The following is a 13,249-nucleotide window of genomic DNA, read 5'->3' as shown; positions in this document are numbered from 1 at the left end:
AGGTGGCTCGGTGGCCGAGCCACCTAGGTGGCCGAGCCACCTGGGCCGAGCCCCCAGATCTGGGCCCAGATCTGAGCCCAGATCTAGTTCTAAAAGCCTATAAATAGAGGGGGCAGGCTCATTGTTGAGGAGGTTGGATTTTTTGAGGCGAAACTCTGCTAGATTGAGAACTCGACTTCGGAATCTTGAAGCTTTGAAGACTTGGACATTCCAGATCTGGTTCTTGGCGACCATCCACGCCAAATAAGGCAAGAGTTCGAGAGAGATCAGATCTGAGATCTACACAGTAATCCTCCGGATCAAAACTTGGTTTTTGATCCCGAGAAGAGTATCGATTTCGCTTGGTCGATTTTGATTACTAAAGGCTATTATTTCCTTGGTGAAATAATCCCCTCGGCTGTTATTTCCTTCGTGAAATAACGGATCAAGATCGCGCGGTGGTCCACGGATTAACCTTGGCGCAGGCGAAGAACCCACACAAGCAAGAGACCGCAAAACAGGATCTTGCGATTTGTTCGAGAAAAGGAGAGTTGTAATTTTTCTTTTTTCTTTGATTTTGTTGTAACCGGATCTTATAAAAAGACCGAATCTTTTATAATCGAAAAACTATTACTTGAGAAAGCAATGACATCAATGAAAGCAACTTTCACCGTGAACAATCTGGCGACCATAGTGGGAGCCACCGATCTCGCTACCGAGATCGTCATGTCGCAGCCGCGGATCTCGATCCCGGTTGAGGAGGAGGTCGAGTATGAATTCGACCAACAAAAGTTCGAGGAGTATCTGTCATCCTCGTCCGGATCCACCTCCCCTCGCAAGTCCAAGAAGTTCTCCTCCAGGAGAAAAGTCCGTTGGTACGAAGAAGTGCAGAATACCAACGAAGATCTCACCCCAATTGATGCCGAAGTTGTATCGGTTGAAGCTCCACCGACCTCCAACCAGGTCAAATCTGTTCTCGCTAATTCCTCCGCCGCTGAGGGCATAGTGACTCTCTCAAAGAGAGCCCTCCAGAGATGACGTCAACGCCTGGCGCGGCAATTCGCAAAGGCAAAGGAGTCCACTGACGGAATCCGCTATAACGCGGATCTGAAGAACAGGAGAGGCAAACAGCCTCAACAACCAATGAACGGCAGCTCCTCCAAGCCGCCAACGAATGAATGGGTCCGTGTCAAACAGAATCGTTCAACACTTGATGAGCGCATTCGCAAGCGCCGCGCACTGTTAGCGCAAGCACGGGCTCATGTCCAAGAAGCCCGCAGAAGACTGCAGAAGGAAGTGGCCAAAAAGCCGCCACCAACCCGCCAAATCTGTAGGCCGAAGTTTGAAGCGGCGATTCAGGCTAAAGAGCAACCTTTGCAACCTTCAGCAAAAGTTCAACCTCCGGCGAACCACTCTAAATCGCCGATAATTCCCATGGCTACTCCGGGAGATCACGCAGAATCATCCCGAAGAAAGAAGTCAGTTTGGGAGCGTCTCGGTCCACTTCCCGATGGACGATGCAAAGCTCCGGTTCAAGAACGTTTGGGCCCGATAAAGAAGCCCCGAACGAATCAACATGCTGGGGGTCGCCGTCACCCTCAACATGACAAAGAGATCAGGGCAGCTAAGCGCACCAATTTGCGCATTGAAGTTCAGGAGCCCGTCGAGAACTCACGCCCACAAAGGCATGTTTCGAGGCGTGTGACTTTTGAAAGCCTAAAGAAGGCAGTTCGCCCTCAGAAGGAAACGTTGTCGTTTGATGACGATAGCGTTATACCTGAGAAGTCGTGCCAACACACGATAGGTTACTCCGACCTTCAAGCAGACGAGTTGTACTATCGTGTTGGGGGTACGAGTAAAACTAGGAAAATGAGTCCTCGAGAACTAGAAACTCAATGCCCCTATTCCAAACTCATTCGGGCAGTATTGTCGGAGTGCAACTGCACCAATACAGTCCCCGAAAGAATTTTAGTTTTCGAGAGGCTCAGTACCGAAACGCCAAAACCAAGGCCTAGGCGTTTCCGACGAAGGAGAGCGGTGGTTGAAGACGGAGAATTTCCGAGGGTCACCACAAATATGACCAGCAAAGGGACATCGACACGGGATAATCCCAAGTCGATTCCGGAAGCATCCCGGCGTATAACACGTCTGCAGTCTGGAGCCATCAAGAGAGGAACTTATGGTAGGGTTCGGACAGGATTACCTTCAGAAGATGAAGAATCGGATGCCGGCTCTGCGGTCGCATCAGATAATACGGTATCCAGCGATTACCTTCAGAAGATGAAGAATCGGATGCCGGCTCTGCGGTCGCATCAGATAATACGGTATCCAGCGATGGACAACCCCATGAGGCACTTATGATAAGTGCGGAGAAAGTGGCCAAGATGCTCAAAGAAGCCATGGCTAAACAACAGGAGAGCTTTAGGTTCGAAATGCAGATGGCCATGCAGAATATGAGAGAAATGCATGACCAACAGATCCAAGCACTGACAAACCAGCAAGACGAACCGAGTCGTCGTAACCAGGTTAATCAGGAAGAGGAGGACACAGGTGCGAATGAAGCTCATAATGCCAATAATCCTCCCGTCAATACAGGGGGTGGTAACGAGAATGCTAGCAAAAACACAGGTGAAAATTTGAAGATTAAAAATCTCTAGAGCAAAATCAATACGTTGATTTCCGCTCAAGAGATGAAGAAGACGGGCATTCCTTGTCCATACCCAAGAGAATGGGAATCAATCCCGTATCCGGCGAAGTTCAATCTAATTAACTTCACGCCGTTTAATGGGATGGGTTCACCCACTCAGCATTTGATTTACTTCAAATCACACCTAGGGGTTATCTCTGGTAATGAGCCTCTGATGGTACGGTCCTTCGTTGGCACTCTTCGTGGAGCCGCCTTCGATTGGTATCGTCGCATCAAGCCAACTTGGATGATATGGAGACTAAATTCCTCACTAACTTCTTCGACGACGACACCGAGATATCCATCGGGTCATTGCTTGACGAGAAACAAAAAGACGGGGAATTGGTTAATACCTTTGTCAAAAGGTTCCGGAACAAGGCAATGAATTGTCGGGACCCGATCACTGAGGAGTTTATTCTCCAGACTTGCCACAACAATCTCACATTGGATGTGTTGGAAGCAATAGGGACAGCACCGTCCAAAACATGGAAGGATTTGAAAGTCCGAGGAGAGCAAGCCGAGCGATTCCTCAGAAGGAAGAAGGCGGAAAGGGGCCAACAGGCGACGAATGCTCCGCAACAGAATTTCATCCCACGAGGGAAAGGTAAGGCACATGCTAATGCAGTTGATGCTAATCAAACTTTCCAATTGCAACCTCAGCAACACCCGCAACAACAAGCACCACAACAATCTCGGTCGCAATGGCAACAACGGCCTCAGAAGCAGAAATCTTCGGAGCCAAGATTTCCTAAAGTGTACTCCTTCAAAGATGACGAAGTTCCCGGCATCTTTAAGTACATGTTGGAGAATAACAAAATCCAGCTGCCGTCGATCGTGGATCAAGAAGGGGCTAGCAAAGTGACGGATCCGAAGTATTGCGCATACCATAGAGCGGTCCACCACCCTACAAAGTCATGCTACCATCTCAAGGATAAAATCCAGGTGTTAATTGATGTAGGCGTCATAACCCCGAAGCCGTCCAAGAATGTCGGAGCAAATGCAGTATTAATCAGCTTTGGATCAGTGCCCACAGCATGGTTTAAACCAGAACGCATCACCAAAGTTGGAATGAAGATAGTGAATGACGACCCATATGGATAGCGCCAAAAAGGACTTGTGCCACACACAGCCCCAAACGGAAAAATCCTCTGGGTTCATCCCGACTTAATTGAAGACGATCAGTGGATGACTTCCTCGATCAAAAAGGGTAAAGGCAAATCCTGCAATGCTACGTCCGCGATCTTCGAAGAGGATGGTAATGAAGCTCCTACCTTCCCGCTCTCCGAAGAAGAACAAGAAGTCTTTGCCACTAGAAGCGTAAATGAGTATCACTTCAACTATCCGTCACCTAGTGATCAGTTAGCTGAGCAGGGGGTGACTAAACGGGGACCAGCCAAAACTCTTACGGAGCTGGGTGTGATCACGACTCCTAGACCGGTTGAAGAAGGTCGACAACAGCTGGTTAATAAACAGAAAGAAAAGAGGCCCCAGGAGGTTCAAAATCCGAAGCAGTCTCGTTTCAATCGTCCAACAGAAAGAAAAGAGGCCCCAGGAGGTTCAAAATCCGAAGCAGTCTCGTTTCAATCGTCCGATTGGAAAAGATAAACCGGAAAGCTCGAACACTCCGCACGTCTTCGATATTATGGCTCAACTAGCTAACATCCAAGCACGGATAGCATTGTATGAGTTGCTGCGGTTGTCTAAAGAAACCAAGGAAGCCTTGCAAGAAGCCTTGGCCAATTCAGAAGTGTTCCTTACTCGGATCAAGCCGGCACTTGAAGAGTCAGAACTGTTAATTCAACACTGCAACATAGCGGCTTTTGGGGATTCTCAATTGATAGTCAACCAAGTCCGTGGAGAGTACGAAGTCAGGAACCAAGACCTGATCCCGTACCACCAGGAGGCCATCAAAATGGCGGATTCTTTTAAAAAATTCTTTATTGAATACATCCCTCGTCTCGAGAACGCTTATGCGGATGCACTGGCAGCACTAGCGGTATCACTTGCGCAGCCTCCCAAAACTAAACTATTAGTCATAGTAAGGACGCATCAGCTCTGCATACCCATATACAATATGGATAGTGAAGAGGAAGATGATGGAAACATAAACGCCAAAGAGGTGAATTCAACTCAAATTGGGTCTGAGTCCCGAGATTGGCGTTTTCCTATCATTGACTACGTCCAATATGGTATTTTGCCAGAGGATGTAAAAGAAAGGGAATCAATCTGCCGAAGAGCACCAAGATTCTTCTATAATACCGAGACCCATACATTATACCGTCGAGGGTACGATGGTTTGTTACTCCGATGCCTTTTGAACAAAGAAGCAGAAGAAGTTCTTAAGGAAGCACACGCAGGAGAATGTGGTGCGCATCAGCCTGGTCCCAAACTGTATGATCGCATCAGGAGAATGTGATATTTTTGGCCAACAATGGTTCGTGACGCAATCGAATACGCCCGAGAATGTCATGCTTGTCACGTACATGCAAATTATATGCACCAACCACCAGAGCGTTTACACACATCAACCACGTCTTGGCCGTTCGAGACATGGGGTATGGACATTGTCGGTCCTATTTTTCCCCCTTCAGTCAAAGGTGATCGATTTATTCTCGCAATCACGGATTACTTTTCAAAGTGGGCTGAAACGATTCCGCTTAGAGAAGTAAAAACGAACAACGTCATTAATTTCATCAAACATCATGTCATATACCGACACGGTGTGCCAAGACGGATCATTCATGATAACGGTCCATAGTTCATAAGCAACGCTTTCGTCAGGTTTTGTGACAAATTCAAAATTCAAGATGTTTCGTCAACAGCTTATTATCCCGCTGCTAATGGATTAGCTGAGGCTTTTAACAAGACGATCATTAAGATCTTGTCAAAGCTCGTAAAGACCAATAAACGAGACTGGGATGATAAACTCGGTGAAGCACTCTGGGCTTATTGTACCACCATACGCACACCTACAGGAGCTACCCCATATTCGTTGGTATACGGATGTGAATCTGTGCTACCACTAGAAATCCAAATCCCATCCCTTCGGATCGCTCTCGCAACTGGGATGACAACAGAAGAACAACATCAGAAACGTCTCGAAGAACTCGAAATGTTGGATGAAAAGCGCTTGGAAGCTCAACAACACATTGAGTTTTATCAAGCCAGAATATCTAGGGCTTTTAACAAAAGAGTCCGACAGAGAAGCTTCAAGGAAGGAGATCTGGTCCTCGTTGCTCGCCGACCGATAATCCTCAACTCCAAGAAGAAAGGTAAATTTGAACCCAAATGGGAAGGACCGTTTGTGATAGACACAGTCTACTCAAACGGCGCATATCGCCTGATTACTCAAGAGGGCGCCAAGCAATTAATGCCAATAAATGGGAAGTTCCTGAAAAAATACTATCCCTAGTACATTCAGGATAACCCGTTTACCGGGAAGTTCCTTGAAGAATATTATACTTAATATTCTAGAGGATAACTCAAAATTATTTTCACCACCAAAATCCCTCACTGATCAATTTTAATTGACAGTGAGTCCACCAAAAGTGTCTTTCTGACCCAAACCACCAGCAAATTCCCCTCTTGAATCTTTTCATGAACAAGAGGTCCGCTTTCAGTTCAGAGTCCCCTTTCGATAAACGAAAGAACTCCCTTCTTTTTCTCTTTGGTTAAGCCTTCCCATGGTTATAGCCTAAGTTAAAATTCCACTTCGATAAACGAGGAACTCATCTTCAGATTAGATAACCAATCCTATAAAAGGTAAGTTTATCTAGATCTTCCAGATTCTCGGAGTGGAGATCCCACTTCTAGTTTCTTTTGCGCTGGAAATAGAATATAAAATTCTTCCTTTCCAGAATCAAGGAATAGAATATAAAATTCTTCCTTCCTTGTATTCGGGTTCGCCTTCACCCTAAAAGAAGACCGGGAAATAGAATATAAAATTCTTCCTTTCCCACAATCCTAGGAAGTTTATTCCGAATCCTAAGCAGGGATTAGTCTGCGCCTAACATGCGCTGCCGGTTTAGTCTTTTTCCGTAGAAAAAGACACCAGAGTTCGATTCTGGGGTATCCTATCCTGAAACCTAAACAGTGATAAGTCTGCGTCTAATACACGTTGTCGGGTAGCCTATTCCCGTAACAATGGCGAAGTCTACGTATTCGAAGTAGTAGCAGCGAGTCTCAGAGAATTCACTCTCTTAGCACAACGTTACATGCGGAGCGGATTTAGACAATCTGCATGCTAGACAGACGCAAACGGTAGTCGGTAAAGGCTTATCAAACCCGTTGAAGGCTGGGGGTTAGCCAAAAATCCTGAAGTCAACACCTAACACGTGTCGCGGGGTAGCCTATTCCCGTAACAAATGGTAAAGCCTATGTATTCAACATCATAGCACAAAGTCTTAGGGAATTCAATCCTTTAGCCCAACCATGACATGCGGAATCCGAAGCCTAAGTAGGGATAAAGTCAACGTCTAATACGTGTTGCCGGGTAGCCTATTCCCGTAACAAATGGTAAAGCCTATGTATTCAACATCATAGCAAAAAGTCTCAGAGAATTCACTCTCTTAGCACAACGTTACATGCGGAACGGATTTAGACAATCCGCATGCTAGCCCGACTCAAACGGTAGTCGGTAAAGGCTTATCAAACCCGTTGAGGGCTGAGGATTTGCCAAAAATCCTGTGAGTATTATGGTCTGCCAATCATAGTATTCAGGGAGGAAAAGAAGGTCTTTTATAGTGTTGAACCAGACTGAACCGGATCAGATCAAGTTGAACCAGACCAGACCAGACTAAATCAGTTCAAATGAAGCTGAACCAGACCAGACCAAGCTAAACCAGACCAGACCTGGCTGAATCAGACCAAACCACGCTGAACCAGGATGAACCAGTCCTGAACCAGTCCTGAACCAGTCTTGAACCAGGTTGAACCAGTTCTGAACCAGTTTGAACCAGTTCTGAACCAGTTTGAACCAGATTTGAACCAAAATTCAAATTGGAGCTGAACCGAGTATCGAAACGACTTCAAAACGACCGACGGTCCAGTCCCTTATTTATTCACTCCTCTCCCATATATTCGAAGGGGTTGGAGGATTTTTGGAGCCTAATTACTGCCTTTTTTGGGTCATTATTAGGCCGGTTCGGCTCATTCTTAATACTCCAATAAGGTATACGAGTATAAACTATTCCCTATTTTTGTTGAGAAGTTTCTGGATAGTATTTTTCTAAAAATATTCTTAAGGATAACTCAACAACACTCCAAAAAGTATAAGAGTATAAACTACTTCTCAAGACTCTAGCAAACGTACGAGTATAAACTATGTCAAACGCCGGACAACGCGTTGCAAATGAAGACTCAACGCCAACAATCGATGGTCAGTTCTATGTTGAAACAACAAATACGAGCTAAGGATCAGAAAATCAGGAATTGACTTCAAGTTTAAAATTCCGACAAACGGTCAGACAACAAATGCAGTACCGAAACCCTTGCAGACATTCGACAAAGCACCGAATAGCCTGGAGGATTGAAAGAATCAAGAATAGAAGCCATTCCAAAGTCCCGTGACACCGATTGAAGGTTGGGACAATCATATCCAAAGTATTCCAGACTCTTCTATAAAAGAATGAGGCTGAAACACTTTGGAGGGGGTATCTGTAGGCGTATAAAACTGCTTATGGGTTCCTTAACACAGCTCGGCACAGTGATTCGACAAACCAACGAACCATCGGGCGATGTATCCAAGCATGATCTTTAGACCACAACATCGAAGCTAAGTGAGATGCGACGAAGCAGATTAACGAAGCGACGAGGTTAAACACCGAAGCAGATTTACTGCTAAATCAGGATCCGGACTGCCAAATCAGAGTCCAGAGCAACAATAAAGTTAGGACAAACCGCGAAACCGGAAAACGGGCGTAAAACCAAACACCTGGAGGACTCGGCCGAAACCGAGCCACCTCTAGGTGGCTCGGCCAAAACCGAGCCACCAAGGTGGCTGCTTTGAAGACTTGGACATTCCAGATCTGGTTCTTGGCGACCATCCACGCCAAATAAGGCAGGAGTTCGAGAGAGATCAGATCTGAAATCTACACGGTAATCCTCCGGATCAAAACTTGGTTTTTGATCCCGAGAAGAGTATCGATTTCGCTTGGTCGATTTCGATTACTAAAGGCTATTATTTCCTTGGTGAAATAGTACCTCCGGCTATTATTTCCTTCGTGAGATAACATCCATCATACCGTGTAGATCCGATCGGATCAAGATCGCGTGGTGGTCCACGGATTAACCCCGGCGCAGGCGAAGAACCCACACAAGCAAGAGACCGCAAAACAGGATCTTACGATTTGTTCGAGAAAAGAAGAGTTGTAATTTTTCTTTTTTCTTTGATTTTGTTGTAACCAGATCTTATAAAAAGACCGGATCTTTTGTAATCAAAAAACTATTACTTGAGAAAGCAATGACATCAATGAAAGCAACTTTCACCGCGAACAGTGACCTGAAAGGGGGAGGGACAACAAGCGTCAAAGGGCTAGCGAGCAACATCACAACAAACCCCAAGGGAAAAGGGCTCGTTGTATAAGAAAATACAATTAATACATATAAATCTAAAATCATGGATCCTATCAAAGAGGGTTTTGGTATTTAGAAACTTACAACACGAGCATTGGTACGTCGAGCGAAATAATCCAAACAAGGAAACCCTCATGTATATATCTTGTATCTCAAATTGTAAATCCCTAAATACCAAACCCGAAACCTAATACGGAAACAATAATAAAGAGAAAATACAACCCATCTCAGAACATAAATACTGAATCACGTCATAACTAACATAGGTGTCATGTCATAGCCTACATAAGTGTCATGTCATAACCTCATGTAAAGTGCCATATGCAGGGTTAATACAGGTGTCTAATACACGAACCAAATATAGTGATGTACCAACTCATGGTACAAAAGAGTAAATATCCAACACGAGGACTAAAAATGGATTATAGTCCAACACGAGGACTCCTATGGATTTTAGTCCAACACGAGGACTGTGCAACTGTGCAAACATCGCTAATATACATGGAAAGATCTCCTATATAGATTTCACACTCGACTCGGTGTGCAAATTCTAAACTGGTAACCTCAGCTTATCTATCATGCATAGATACATAGTAAGATTTAAGACCAAAGTCAGGAAATCGAGGAAAAATCCCCCAACAGGCGTAATGCTCAACAAAAAACAACAAGGCACAAAATCCGTGCAGCGGTCGACCGCAGAGGTCACTCCGGTCGACCGCGCACAGCGCCAAATAGCACTGAGCTCAAAACTATGCGACGGTCGACCGCAGAGGACACTCCGGTGGACCGCGCGCTGAGCAGAAACTATCTGCTCAGCAGATCGCTCAGCGGCCGACCGCAGCGCCCACCACGGTCGACTGCACGAAGGGTAAACATTTAAAATCTATCACAAAGATCCCAAACATATAAACATGATTTAAATGTTTTTTAAAACAGTGAAAACAAGATTTGACTTTTGCTAAACACGTTTTTAGATCTAGATCTCATAAATAAAAATTTGTTGGTGAACTTTAAAATCTGAAATACTTAGTTCTTACATCATATACCAAAATGATCTATTTTCTACTCATAAAATACGATTTAGGCTCAATAAGACCAAATTAAAGCTCAAATAAAGCATGAAAAACAAAGAGGGTGAGGTTGGGCGAGATGTTACTCGCCTCTGGTGATAAATGAACCCTAGATCTGTAGGAGAACGATTTCCTTCGCTGAATCCCTCCAAAAACCCGCTGCAAATCCTTTGAAACTCCTCCCAAATTACCAAGAAAAGAAAACTAGGGTTTTAGGGAAGAGAGGGGGCTAGGGTTTCTGATTTCAGATGAAAAGAGGGTTCTCTCGGGTTCATTAGAATATATACTAAGCCCACAACCCGACCCGAAACCCGTTTAGACCCGAACCCAGAAAAAATCTCTGTCTGCTGTGCGGTCGACCGCCGCGCCCAGTGCAGTCAACCGCTCAGCAGAAAAATGTCTGCTAAGCCTGATTAACAACATGCTGGTCACTCCACTTGATTTCTCTCACATAGAATCACTCGTTGAGTTCCCAAACACTGGTTATCACATTTATCTATAATATATATGATTATTTATCATAAAAAAATTATTTATCACTAATAATTCACATGTATTCATTATAAAAATTACGGGGTTCTACAAATATCTTTATACTATAACTTGACACGGTTGTGCACTTATAATATTTTTGGTACATAATTATACCGCATCATCTATACATCCTGTTTTCTTTATTTCTTCTTGATAAGGACTCTCTAATTAATCAATGTCACCACGCCTTGTCTTGAAAGACGGAAAAAGAAAAAAAAAGTCCCATTTTAGAAGCATTGAGCAAGCATCGAGTAAAATGATTCAATCCCTAATAATGGATCATATCACTCATTCTAAACCACAGGAAGTTCGTGCGATGACCCGCAGTTCGATGCCTCAGGGACCGGTGCAACTTTTTCTTCGTTGGTTTTTAGGTTCCTTTTTATATCATTTGATGTAATCATTTATAAGAATTTTTTTCGGTTTTTACTTTGTCCATGGGTACTCTATAAGAAAAGAGAGAGAGAGAAATAATTTATGTACAGAAATTAATACAAATCAAAAGAGTCTATGGGCTATTTATTTCTCTCTCTCTTTCCTCTCTTATAGAGTGCCCATGGGCACTCTATAGTAAAAACTTTTTTTTCAGTATTAGTAAATGTTAATGTACATGAGACAATGCGTTTTTCATTCTTTGGTCATTCCAGATTCTTTTCTATATCATTTGATGCGCCATTTCCCAGGACCTATTTTGCGTATTTACTAAGGTAAAGTTCATTGTTTATCCCTCCATGTTATTGATAGTAGATCTAGAGAACTACATTCTTAAGTGTATTTTAATTATGAAGTAATTACTCAGTTGAGTACCATACTTTTTGGTTGTCTAAGGGGATGTTTGTTTCATCAAAATTTTTGACATTTGGTATGAATTATAAGTTTTGGAATCAAAAAGTAAGTTTTTTTTATATTTTGAGATTCCATATATGATGTTTGTTTTAAGAAAATTTTTAGAATATTGAATCCCAAAAGTGCAAAAAGTGCCCAATTTTTAGAATTTGCCAAATCCTCTCAATTGGTGAAGATTTTGACAAATCCCATAAATGGGTGTGTTTACCTCTCAATTGGAGAGGATTTGACAAATCTTAATTTTGTCTTTTTGTGGGGATGTAACCTCACCAAGATAGCATATTCATCATATTATAAAATTTTGGTATTTGGTAATGCTACAATTTGAGCTTGATACAAACAAAAAATTATAAATTGTAATATTCTAAATCCCAAAATATTAATGAAACAAACAACATTTTAGAAATCCTAACTCATAACAAAATACCTATACATTTCAAATCCCATACTGAAATTCATATCCTAAAATTATAGAATTTGAAACAAACACCCCCTAAATGTTTTCATCACCTATCCTACGGCTAAGTGTACTTGCTATTCCCTTAAAATATTTTGAAATTAGTCCTTCAAATCACTGAAATTGCAATACTAGATCCCTCAAATCTTTGGGTTATAACTTTTGAACTTTCATGTAATTCATTCACTCCCTTATAATTATATATTAAAATTAGTATATACGTTTTGTGCCTGATTAGTTTAAAGTAAAAATTAAATACTAATGGCTAAAAAGTCTTAGATAACTTATAAAATTTGAATTTCTTGGTTGGTGGTTATTTTTAGTTTGCAAACTGAGTTTGGATATATGTTATTTTAGTTGAATTAGTGACTAAAGTTGTTGGATGAAAATTGGACATTTTACTGATATTTTGTGTAAATTAACTATAAACATTAGGACCTTGAAGAATGATTATTTTCTTTAAAATTCACGTACTTCGTAATCACATTACTATTAATGTTTCATGAAGTTATGAATATTTTCCAAATTGGGATAAAAATAATGGCAGTTTAATAGTATAATGAATATATTCATTGCTTTAAAAAATTAATGAATATTAATAAATATATTCAAGAATAAACTTTTGCTTACAAGAATGCAATGCAAAGTCCAATCTCAATCCTAAAAAGTATGAATATTGGACAGTTGCGTCTTAATCCGTGCAACAGTAGTCGACCTCAACGAATCCTTATGGGACGTGGAGAAAGCTTTTTAGCTCAACTCGTTTCAGATGATTGAATGACTCTGAAAATGATTAAGATAAGTTTCACGCCCCTCTCCATTGGCACATTTTGAGATAATTTCCGGAGCTTTAAAATGTAACTTAGCCCTCATGCCTTTGGGCGCGTCGTAAAACTTCCCAAATGTTTGCCATCCTCTAACAGCCTAATGGAATTTTCTGAAAATAATGTTGAAAGTTTAGATTTTCTGAAAGTAATGTTGAATGTTGAGGGCTTCTGAAAGTGACGATGAAAGTTTGGGTTCTTTTAAAATGATGTTTGAAAGTGTGTCGGGTTTTCTGAGAATAATGTTAAAAGTTTGAGGGAGATGTTGAAAAATTGGGAT

The sequence above is a fragment of the Asparagus officinalis genome, chromosome 10, assembly GCF_001876935.1.
Source record: "Asparagus officinalis chromosome 10, Aspof.V1, whole genome shotgun sequence".
NCBI classification, from domain to species: domain Eukaryota; kingdom Viridiplantae; phylum Streptophyta; class Magnoliopsida; order Asparagales; family Asparagaceae; genus Asparagus; species Asparagus officinalis.
The sequence above is the reverse complement of the archived record's forward strand: the minus strand, read 5'-3'. Positions refer to the sequence as shown.